General features: G+C 45.0%; 1 protein-coding gene across 2 annotated transcripts in view; it reads left to right on the forward strand.

Annotated features, from left to right (window-relative positions):
- Positions 1 to 12,857, forward strand: part of LOC147438269 (uncharacterized) — an 86,293-nt gene that overhangs the window by 60,933 nt on the left and 12,503 nt on the right. The gene's annotated exons all lie outside the window — the stretch shown is intronic.

Consider the following 12,857-nt stretch of genomic DNA (forward strand, 5'->3'; position numbering starts at 1 on the left):
ACAGTGGAGGTTTTGGTGCGCAGATACACCTCCGTCTTTGCCTTCCATTTGTGCAGTAGAGAGAGATGCTCAGGATAGATTCCAGTTTGCGATTTTAGCGGTTGATGCTTGGCATGTGCCGTCATTCGCGCACACAACACAGTCTTTACATCTCACTTGGGGTTTTCCTGTCAGCATGGGTGATTGTTGGAGAGATTGGATCCATTTTATGCTGGATCTCTGTGACCATATTGGTTTCCATGCATATTCAATTTCAGCTATGAGGCGTGGAGCCCGTATTCTTAACTCCATAATATCCGATCCATCTTTGTGCAAGACACTGCAGGAGATTTGGTCGGTTGATGTATTCACCTATCTGATCTCATAATATACCGGGTACATATAGAACGCTCTTCTGTCTCTGACTCCAGTCTGCAAGTCTTGTCCTCTCTGGGTATACTAGCTGTGGGCGTCTCCACCTCGAGTCTATGTGTAGATACTCTAAGCTGGCCAATGGTGCTCTTCATAGCATGTCACATGTATATCTCCATGTACCCTGGTATCTGAGTGATCCCCTCCTTTGTAATATGTAGGAAATGATCTATGCAGAACTTCAACTTCGTGGGCAATGGAGTCGGTGGGTCTACCCATGTCGGCATCACATTATCCTGCATGGGATCACATCTAATAACCCGATTCCTCTCCAAATCATACAGCTGTAGATGCGATGCTTGTAAATCATAGTGAAATGGTGGTAGTCTCTCCACATCCCGGCCATGTCTGGCAAACCACCCTTCTAATGTAGCATACCGTGTGTGTCCGGACCTCCCTTGGGCAGCAAGTGCCTGAGAAGCCTCTCAAGGCCACAGTGATCCTGTCTCTGTCTCTTCTTATCCCTCTAACTCTATGAATGAACCCCATTGTCACCATGGGATGAGTGTCAAACTCAGCTCGTACTATGTCAATGGTATCAAGCCTCGGTTTGCTGCAAATCATCCTCGATACAATGACAAGATGAGGCCTCTCAATCTGCTCTTGTGACAAGCTTGGGGCCCCTACTGGAATTGCATACACAGGAGCTGGAGTAGCCAATGCCCCACATCATGTTCGATGGTGCTCACTGTCTTGTAATCAGTTGGATCCATGACTGCCCTTCAATTTGTGGATCAGAGTAATGGTGTTCGTGGTTTAAGTAGGGAGAAACCCCTACAAAGGTCCTTATGAATAGGTGTGCAAGGAAAGGAGCAAGTTGTAGATATGCATGTATGAAAGGTTCACCTCGGATACTCGTGTGGTTGGTTGCCGTCCACCTTTCGAGCTTTTGTATCGCTTGCTCAACCATGGGAAGTAGTGTCTGATTGGGTGTGCCATATAAAGAGGTGGCATAAGTATGCCATATACTAGGGTCTGTGATATGAATAGGGGAGGCTTTCTCGCGGTACTTCTTTTCAAGCCTTAGCAGACTGTTTGCCTCTAAATTTTTGGCACATTTCAGAGCGGTGCTTAACTTTGAAAGCTCCCCTCTTTCGCTTATTCATTGATTGAATAGGTCTTTGTGTCGAATGGCTGAGATTTTCCAAGTTAGCTTTTGGCGATTGAACCAGGTTCTAGTTTCATGACACTCGTCATCGTACTGACTATTTTGGAACATTGATCCTACTTTGGCTTTTCTGAACTTTTGTGAGGAGTGTAGAAAGCTAGATATAGCCGCATTGTGCAATATGGAAGTGAGCTATGTAGTAAGTGTATCTATAGGTGATGATGGGTCAAGAAGCATAAGCTCATCATATATTGTGCCCATGTACACGCTGTCACACATGTGAAATGTATGGTAGTATGAGTGATAGTAGACGATGGAGGTGTATACAAAAATGACCTGCTGTGCTGTGGTAGGTAAAAGATAAATAAGCATGGTCTGGCCTGATGGGACAGGGGGGTATATGAAGTCACGTATGAACGCGGCTGTCTTCTTAGTACCCATGATGTAATCCACTATGCTCTGCCCATTGCGCCTGAAGCACGTTTATCCCCCCGACCCTGGCTACCTCGATATGCCATTGTGGATCAGTGCCCCCAGCTCAAGTACAATATGAGAGGCCACCTCATCCTCAAACACTCTGTACAAAGTGGAGTCGGCTTCCAGTGGTATCTGAGGCTTCTCCATCTCATACTTCTCAAACCGTAAGCTCTGGGTACACCCTTTGAAATCCTTGACTAACATTATTTTTACCATTCGTGAATACTGTAGAATCCATGCTAACAGCATCTCGTGGGAGACTCTCCATATTTCCGTGAGCCATGCTCCTCTGGTAAACTATTACCACCTCCCCATCAATGTCTCTGAATCTGGAACGCTGTGGTGCAAAGTAGCATATCTGCTATGTAAAAATACTCTCTCTCAATGGCAATCCTGACCAACATAAAGCATGCCCTCCCATCCCTAGCCACCACTATGATGTGTGGATGTAACTCCTGCATGGGCAGAACTGCCACTTCTCCTTACCTTCTAGTGTCCCCGACGTGGTGCGTACTCTCTGAATTCAGAATCCAAATGATATCCCTCCACTCACGGAGCCCTCTCTTATGGCTCTGATGTGTCTTCGTCAGGAAGACGACGTCTGTCTCCAAGAACCTCCTGAAAATGGCCTCAATCTGAACACATAGCGCCTTTGCAATTCCACACTGCCATCTATAGTTATGTCTCATAGGCAGTGTGTCCCTATGTGATCACCCTCCCATCAATCATTATGGGACCATCTTGGAAGAATGCTTTCTTCCCCTCTTGTCTCGCTTGCTTGATTCCGGGCATGAATTCTTTCATTCTCTCCACTTGTGCTCTTGTCAAGTCATCATCAAGGTAAATCTCTAAGAGCCCCTCTCCTTTTCACGAAGTCCTTTCTACTCTCCATGTCCCTAAAGTGTAGGATCAAGGGCCTTCCCTTGCTTGCATCCATGCCTTTGAGAAAGGGAGTGGCTCCCATTCTTTATACTACAATGTACTGCATAACTTCTTGGCATTGTCTGGTGCACTTTCTTCTCTCATACTTGTAACACGCACGATAAGGCGGCGTGCTTGTCGCATCTTTTCTTCCTCGAAAGTGGATTTGGTCCACTTTGTATCCTCCTTGTGTGCTTCCTCTTTCACCTCTTTCTTGAATTTATTAGGCCTCCAATTTCACCTTTATCTCTTCCTTCACAATGTCCACTCTCTCTTTCTTGAGTTGCTCCTCAGGTCAAGGTTGAGTTCTCCATCCTCCCTTGGTTGAGCCTTCTCCTTGGCGGCCTTGATTTTCGAATTCCTCTCTTTCTTGATTTGTAGCTTCTTGATGTCTCCAAGATAGTTGTCTTCATGCCCATTCCACCTCGGTATGCAGAAACCCTCCCTTGATAAAGCTTCGAGATAACTTTGTTTTCTCTGGCTTGCAAGATTACTTCATTTTCTCCAACACCTCTGTCAATTTCCCATGGACCCCACTCCACTTGCTTGCTCTTGTAGGTATGATCCCTCTTGCGCGCACGCGCGCGCACACACACACACACACACACACACAGAGAGAGAGAGAGAGAGAGAGAGAGAGAGAGAGAGAGAGAGAGAGAGAGAGAGAGAGAGAGAGAGAGAGGGGAAATGAGAAATGTTATATTAACGTCTTCGAAAGGCCAAAAGACCTATGAGACTAGAAAGTTACAATCGGTGAATCTGATACCATGTCTGAGTACGGAAAGTACAAAGAACTAAAACTAAAACACTAAAAACACTAAGGAAATGAATCTGAAGCTGATCCGAAACTGAAACGAGATAGAGGGAGGGGGGTGGTGGGTTCAAATGAAATCTCTCATCGGTCGCTATCGAATCTCATCAATACCCTCCATGGTTAGTACTCTGGCTGGGCGTCTTGCATGTCGAGCTAGAGTGATCTTGATCTTCTACTGCAGCCTTCGTCAATGGTGGGAGACCCCCCCGAGGTCGTGGGCGTTTGGATCTGCCTAGCTCAATGGCTCAATCAATCAACTACCTCTAGTGTGGGTGGCTCTGAGATCTGCTTTGATGACTGCTCCTCTGGCTCTCCCTTGGCTGGTGTAAAGAAATCTGTGATCTCTCTCTGAGACTCTCTCTCCCCTGATGTCCTCAACAAGCTCTCCGTAAGTCTGCGCAGCTCTAGTAGAAACAATCCTAGACATCTCTGATCCTCGTATCTCATGACTCTAGAAAATGGTCCAAAACCCTCTCTGAACAGACAGTGGAAGCGGCCTCGTATCTCATAGTATGCCGGGCAATGACATGTGTAGTGCAGCTTTGTCTCTGGCTCTAGGCGACATAAGTGACATATCTTGGCCCCTCCTGGTACTCCTCGAAATCGGCCAATCTCAATTTGGAGCTGATGTGAGGATGTGGGTATTTGCCCAATAGCGCATCGTATCCCATGAGATAAGTGCGTATCCATGTATGTAGGCCTAGTCACAAAACCGTCCTCCGTGAGTTGGAGAAGATGCTCTCTGTAGAAGGCCATCTTCGTGCCCAACTCTTGTGTCGGTTGTATCCATGTGCTCCTGGTATCTAGCTGAATCAGTTCCTGATATATGAGTTTGGTGATCTTTGTCCGTGTAAGAGATAGGGAGGGTGCATGCAAGGAGTATTGTAATAGAGGCAATCTATCCGTGCTGAAACCATGTGACTGAAACCACGTTGTGATCTGTCCATACCAACATGCTGTATCACCCTGTAGCGCTAGTTGTCGAGATGATTCCAGGGCAAGCCGAACGTATCTGTCTTTGGGGAGGTCCTATAAACTGTGTATGGGATACTGATCTAGTCAATGCCTCGACCACGAGGGGGGGGGGGGGGGGGGGGGGGGGCTAGCTCGGCTCGGATAATCTCATGCGGCACTGAGGCCTTAGCTTGAATCATCTGAGCGATCATAGAGACCAAAGGCCTCTTCATCTGAGAACTCATCCACATACATCCCAAAAAGAGTCGGAGATAGGGGGCATCCTTGCTTCACTCCAATAGTGGAGTGGACCATTTCAAACATTCCCTCAATAGTGCGTACCCGTCCCATCACTGTCCTTTATAAAGCCAAAATACCCCATATCAGCTCTATAGGCACACACATGTCCTGTTGTCTGCGTATAAGTCTGGCTCTCGGCATATATATATATATATATATATATATATATAGATATAGATAGGTAGGTAGGTAGGCAAGCAGGCAAGCAGATAGATAGATAGGCAAGCAGGCAGGCAGATAGACAGGTAGATAGATAGGCAGGCAGGTAGATAGACAGGCAGACAGACAAATAGATAGACATATAGATAGACATATAGATAGATAGAGAGAGAAGAAGAAGAAGAAGAAGAAGAAGAAGAAGAAGAAGAAGAAGAAGAGAGTTTTAACGTCGTAGGAAACTATCCCAAGAGACCTTAAAGATCTAGCCTACTAGGAGTTGAACTCAAGACATGTTATTCAAGAGGGAAATGGCATAACCAATCTACCACACTTGGGTGATAGAAAGGTTATACCATTTTCCTCTTTTTATTAGCACACACACACACACACCCACCCACACACCTGAGAAGAAGAGAGTTTTAACGTCGTAGGAAACTATCCAGAGAGAGAGAGAGAGAGAGAGAGAGAGAGAGAGAGAGAGAGAGAGAGAGAGAGAGGGATATGAAATGTTATATTAACGTCTTCAAGAGGCCAAAATGACCTATGAGACCAAAAGTTACAATTGGTGAATGTGATAGTACTCAAAGTACAAAGAACTGAAAAACTGAAACTGAGATGAAATAGGTGGGGAGGGGTGATGGGGCGAGGGCTGATATAATGGGTTAGCTGATACAAAGGTGAAACAAAGATGGATCAAATGAGATACAAATCATCAGATGAGATCCCTCATCGGTCACTATCGAATCTCATCAATGTCCCCCATGGTCAATACTTTGACTGGTCGTCTCTTATGTCGAGCTAGTCTATTTTTTGATTCCATGATCTTGAATGAGAAGCGAGCTCAATCGCTCGATCAATCCCCATACCTTTGGTGTGGGTGGGATTTGAGATCTGTTGTGATGACCGTTCCTCTGGCTGTTCCCTGGTTGGTGTAAAGCAGTCTGTGGTTTGTCTCTAAGACTCGCTCTCCCATGATGTCCTCATCAAGCTCTGTGTATGTTTGGGCAACTCTAGTAGAAACAACCCAAGACATCTCTAATTTTCGTATCTCATGACTCTAGAGAGTAGTTCAAAACCCTCTCTGAATAGACAGTGAAAGTGGCCTTGTACCTCGTAGTATACCAGGCAGTGAGATGTATAGTGAAGCTTTGTCTCTGGCTCTAGGCGACATAAATGACATATCCTAGACTTTGCTGGTACCCCTCGAAATCGGCCAGTCTCAATCTGAACTGACGTGAGGATGTGCGTATCTGCCCAATAGCACATCATCCCATGAGATAAGTGTGTATCCATGTATGCAGGCCTAGTCACAAAACCGTCCTCCGTGAGTTGGAGAAGATACTCTCTATAGAAAGGCATCTTCGTGCCCAACTCCTGCGCCGGTTGTATCCATGTGCTCCTTGTATCTAGCTGAATCTGATCCTGACGTATGAGTCTGGTGATCTTTGTTCATGTGTCACGAGGACGTGGCAACTGCTAACTATGTCATGGGACGTGGCAATTGCTAACCTTAGTTGTTGGTTTCTTTCCAATGATTTTTGTTTAATTTTTTGAGACCCTCTGTTTGAAGTTGCAAATGGTCGGGCATTGTATGGCTAATGTGAACGGTAGTTTCACCCGCAGACGGGAAGTTGGTCGGCACTGGAACTCATATAGTAAAAGGATGTCTAGGCTTAGTTCAAGATCACGTAGGTTCCCCTGTGGCACTTAGCAAGTTGGTGGATACTAGGAAGTGAACTCAATAAAGGCACAATGCGAAGGTGGGGTTACCAAAGGAAAGTACCCGACAGCTGGGCTACATTGCATTTTTGGATGCGGTCCCAGTGGGGATAGATGGTCAGATGACTAGTGAGAGTCCAACGGAAGCATCCCCTAAAATTTAGGGAACTGCTATTTTGGACCATGAAATCTGTTCGCGTCATTACCCCTGGAATGACAAGGGGAACATTTTAGACCTCTACTGCAAAGTCAATTGGGCAATCAATCAAGAGATTTTTAAGCGGAAAATTGTATGAAAATGTGCGGAGTGGCACCTTTTGGTGAACTTTCCTCATGCAGAAGAACTAGCGCTCGATTTGTAGCTGAGAGACTCCTCATTTGCAAGTTGTCATAGGTTAAGAGCTATTGACTGCAAGCTTTCCCTCTCATGTACAATGTAGTGCAAGAAGTCATGTCCTGCACACCTTACACTGTTCTCTCTCTCCCCTACATGCAATAATGTGATGCCCCACAACAGGGTTTTTCATTGACCTATGTACAGTTGTGTGGTCATATGCGTTTTTGCTGAGGCAAGAGCCTTTCTAAGCAGGAACAGGAGTAGCTAACTGCTGCTCCAAAAGCAGGCACCGGTGAGGGTAATAACCTCACCGTGGTGCGTTTTCAGCGCTGGTTATGCGCTGAATTTGGACTGTTTTTCAGCCATATGGATGCGAGAAACATTGGGAACAATGCCCCATTGTTAGGGGACAGTTCAGGGACTGTTTAGGGCTGAAAACAAGGCAAAAATCAGTAAATACAGCGTGCTGAATTTACTGTCTTTGGGCAGAAAACAGAGGGTTTATCTCAGTGGAAGTGAGTTTCAACAGGGGAATTGGTTTCGGGCAAGTTTTGGGGCTGTTATGTTGCTGAAATTTTACCAGAACAGGTGGTATCTAGTTGGATACAAGTAAAGAATTCCAGGACTCTTCTTTGTAATTTACCCTCTTAAAGAATAAAGAAATACTGAAAGGAAAAAAAGGACGACTACTTATTAGGTAAATTATCAAAAACCTGATTTTTACCTTTGTATAACGTACTTCCATGACTTACCCTAATTGCTTAGACCCTAGAGTAATTTAATTGGTTATTGAAGATTTTTGGTATTTAATATCATTCTCATAACTCCTTATATCTTATTTTTGCCAAAGAATTTGTTGATTAACTTCTAAAAACTAATTTATTAGCTTTTTTCTTATATTGGAGTTGAAATTGGAATATTCTTGATATATTATTTTCTTAATTATTTATATCTATATGATGTTTTTATCATGGGTTCCTTATAGGGTTTATAGGCTCTACTTATTATCTTATAAATTTGGGTGCCAATTTTGGGGCCAACAGGTTGTCGGCGTCTGCTTGGAGCATTCTAGCTTCCAAGCCTTGGGTGTGCTTTATGTCACAACTTGGTGACGTGGCTGCCCAGTATACACACACACACCCTTTGGCTAGAACCCCCCTCCCCCCCCCCCCCCTTTTTACAGAAATGTTGACGTGGTTGGCTATCAAGGGCTGACACGTAGCAGGCTGTACGGATGCCCGGAAATCGCGGCGGGAATTGCGGCAACAAGAAAAAAAGCACGATTTGCGGCAGCTTTTGCTTTTTGCTGGCTACACAAATTGAGAGAGAAGCTCTTTTGCTTTTATGTTTTAAAAGCTTTTGATTTTAAAGCTTTTGGGGCTCTTTTTTTAGCATCCCTTGTAAACCTTTATATTGGTGGTTTGGGCTTTCACTTCTCAGAGCATCTGGACGCAAAGTCTGAGAGTGAGTTCCGGCTACTCGCTTGTACTTTGAGTTGCAAATTAATACAAAAAGAAATACCGAAAGGGGCGGCAGTCTTTGGGGCCAATATCTCTAGGCACGGAACTCCGCCGGGCCAGTGTCGAATTAATTGTGAACTGTGAACTGTTTTGAAGTGATTTATTGTGGTGTTGTGGTAGATTCTCGACTTGGAGTCTCCAAGTCTGTTACAATGGTATCAGAGCGTGGCCGATTTCTCTCCTACAGGAAATCGGATTCTTTCTATGCGACACTTATGGCTTCAGGCAGAGATCAATCGACCTCCTCTGCGTCCGGAGATGCTCGAACTTGGTGGTCCACGCTTCTATTAAACAAGACAGCGCCAGTTAAATGGCTGAAATTCAAAAGGCTTTTTATTTCTTCTTGGCTGACTCGAGAGTATGAACGCGACATAGGAACTGCTTGGAACCATCTTCGGATGACCAAGAAGGATACAGTGGACGCTTATTGCGAGAGATTCTGGAGCTCTTTTCTACCTGCCTCTTCATTTAAGAAGATCTCGTTCAAGGAACAAATTGAGCTGTTTACCTTGGGTCTTCCTACAGAGATCCGAGATCACTGATTGGAACAAAAGTCAGCTTCCATTCAGGAGTTGATGAGTCATGCAAAATGGGGTTTGCCAATCACTTGGGCAGTCTGACCTACCCCATAGATGAAATCATGAAACAAAGGACCGAATAGACTTCGACAAATGAAAGTAGCAAGAGGAAGAGCAATTCGGAAAAGAAAGAAAAGAATGCACGATCCAAACTCACTTCTCAAGAGAGAGCTCTCTATATCAAGGAGGGGAAGTGCTTTGGGTGCGGGGAAACTGGGCTTATCTCTGCGAAGTGCCCTAAAAAGGCACAGAAAGAACAGAACGACAAGGACGATGAGAGGCTTGAGAGCTCGAGAGCAGCAGAGGAACATGGAAGAAAAGGCAAGATGAAAACAGGACTGGTTCCAAATTGCGTGGGTACTAATCCTAGCACGATGGACAAGAGTATATAACTTTGCCGAGCTTGGGGCAAAGTGAAAGACCAAGAATCCCTGATCTTCTTTGATGGAGGAGCCAAGGCCAACTTCATCTCATCGGAATTGGCGGCGTGGCTCAAGATCACTCCCGATCAAATGGGACCACTTGCAGAGGCAGTTCTAGCGGCACCCGGCAGGGACGTAGCGATTACGCCTGTCATTGGCAAACTTCGGTTGCTTTGTCAGGGGTATTTGGGGCATGAGGACTTCTACATAATGCCTTTGGAAGGTTGTGATGTTCTCTTGGGAATTCCCTGGTACCACAAGAACAACGCCGTGGTCGACTATCGGGCGAGGAAAGCGAGTTTGACCACAGAGAAGGGCAGAACCATTGTACTCGATGTAAAACTTAAGGGTGAGTCCGTCCCTATTGTATCGGCTTCAGCCATTTGAAAATTAATGAAATCCAGGCTGTTTGTTTACTCGATCTTTTTGAAAGAGTTGAATGATGAGGATAGGACAAATATGTCTGAACTTGATAAAGAACGCCAAGATTTTCTCCACGCTCATGCCGATTGCTTCTCAGAGGGCGTGCTAGGCGTGTTACCACCCGCTCGTCCTGAAGATCATACCATTGATCTGATACCTGAAAGGACACCACCGAATCGGCCACCTTACCGTGTGAGCCGAGCCCAGAACAAAAAAATTATGAACCAAGTGAAAGACCTTTTGGAAAAGGGTCTTGTCTAGCCTAGTACTTCACCGTATTGCTCTCCAGTGTTGTTGGTTTTGAAGAAAGACGGATATTGGAGAATGTGCATCGATTATAGAGCTCTCAACAAAATCACCATCAAGAACAGATTTCCGATTCCTAGAATCGATGATATACTTGACCAACTTGAGGGATCCTTGTGCTTTAGCAGGATTGACTTGAAAAGTGGATATCATTAGATCCAAATCGCGCTTGACGATGTCTACAAGACAGCCTTTCGGACGACTTTTGGGTTATTTGAGTTTTTGGTGATGCCTTTTGGCCTAACCAATGCTCCTGTGACATTTAACCGGATGATGGACAGGATTTTTCGAGAGTATAGACTATTTGTTGGCACTTTCTTTGACGACATCATTGTTTTCGCCAAGGATGAGGCAGAACATAGAGAACATCTGTGTCAAGTCTTTCAGGCATTACGAGATCACAAGTTGGTGATTAATGCAAAGAAAGCGATTTTTTTCCTACCAGAGATACGCTTTTTGGGACACATTGTGTCAGCCGTAGGAGTGCAAATGGATCCAGCCAAGATAGAGACTATCCGTGATTGGCCCAATTTGAAGAATGTCCATGAAGTTAGAAGCTTCTTGGGATTGTGTTCGTACTACAGGCGGTTCATTAGAAAGTTTGCAAAGGTTGCTTCCCCTTTGCATATCTTGACACAGAAAGGAGTCCGTGGAGACCCACAAAGGTGACTGCCTTTCAGACTTTGAAAGAGAAATTGACTACGGGACTAGTTTTCACTTTGCCAGACTTGCAGAAGTCATTTGAAGTATATTGCGATGCTTGTGGTCGTAGTCTGGGTGCCGATTGTTCTCAAGGCCAGAATTGACAGCACAGATTTATGAGAAAGAGCTTTCGACGGTTATCCATGCTCTTACTCAGTGGTGGCATCACCTACTCAGAGCGGATTTTACCGTCTTTACAGACCATCAGAGTTTACGCTACTTCTTGTCACAGAAGCAGCTATCGGAAAAGTAGACGCGGTGGGCGAACATCTTGTCATAGTTTCGAGATTGTCCATGTGTAGGGACAAAAGAATTTGGTGGCGATTCTTTGTCTCAGAAGCTGTTGGTTCTGGCTATTTGCGCGATACATTATAAGAGCTTCAAGGATATGGTAGATCAGTTTGCCACAAATACAGATTTTGCAGACATTTTCACACGGATACGGGATGGGGTGACAATAGCGAGATTTGCCATTCGGGATGGCTACTTGATGAGGAAAACCATGTTGTGCGTTACACAGCCATTGAGGAAAAAGGTTATGACCGAATGCCAGTGTCCCCCTTTTACAGGTCAGCGCGGCATTCCTACCACCTTGAAAGGGGTAGAGAGATACTTCTTTTGGCCGAGACTCAAAAAGGATGTGGACGAGTTTGTGCACAGTTGCTTGGTATGCCAGAAAGTCAAGTTTGACAGGCATAAACCATAGGGATCGTTATAGCCTTTGCCCATATCCACCCGCCTCTGGGAAAGTATTGCAATGGATTTCATTTTTGATCTCTCGAGAACATAGAGTGGTCACACGATGGTATCTGGACTGTTATTGACAGATTTAGCAAGCTAGCCTTTTTCATTCCAGTGAAGAAAACAGTCAAGCCGGATCACTTAGCGAGACTATTTGTGGCCCAGATTTCAGATTACATGGCATGCCCGAGATGATTGTCTCCTACAGGGACCCCAGATTCACGAGTTTGTTTTGGAAGGCAATTTGGGAGAACATTGACACATGGTTGCAGTTCTCGTCATCTTTCCACCCGCAGACTGACGGGCAATCTGAGATTGCGAGTTCAGTGGTTTTAGATTTATGGAAGTCTTATATCTCGGATCATAAGACTCAATGGGAAAAGTATCTACCTTTGGTGGAATTTGCCTACAACAACACGATACACTCTTTGACAGGGAAGGCGCCATTTGAGATTATTGAAGGTGCTCCGATGTTCCACCCTTCCGAAGCACGAAAGATAAGATTTTTGAAGCCGATGAGTACACGCGCGACTTGGACACGGCTTTTGCCAAGGTTTGCGAGGCTTTGCAGAAATCTCAGGAAAGACAGAAAAAGGCAGTGAATCGCCATTGTCGCGATTTGAAATTGAAGGAGAATGATTGGGTGCTCTTACGTTTTGAGAAGTCATGCTCGAGAAAGAAGACGGGAAAGGAGAGGCTTTTTCCAAAGTGTAGTATGAGATACTACGAACCTTTCGAGATCTCCGAAAAGATAAATGATGTCTCCTGCGATTGAAGTTGCCCGATACTTGGAGGATTCACAATGCTTTTCATGTGAGTCTCTTGAAGCCTTTTAAAGGCGATGTGCCCGAAGATGGGGAGCCTGATGAGCAACCTGAAGTGGAAGAAAACTTGTTCCCCAACAGATATTGGCACATAAAGACAGAAAGATTAAGGGTAAAGTGATAAGGCGGTTCTTGGTTAAA

Source organism: Adiantum capillus-veneris, chromosome 17 (assembly GCF_014529385.1).
Source record: "Adiantum capillus-veneris isolate H3 chromosome 17, ASM1452938v2, whole genome shotgun sequence".
In the NCBI taxonomy this organism is placed as follows: domain Eukaryota; kingdom Viridiplantae; phylum Streptophyta; class Polypodiopsida; order Polypodiales; family Pteridaceae; genus Adiantum; species Adiantum capillus-veneris.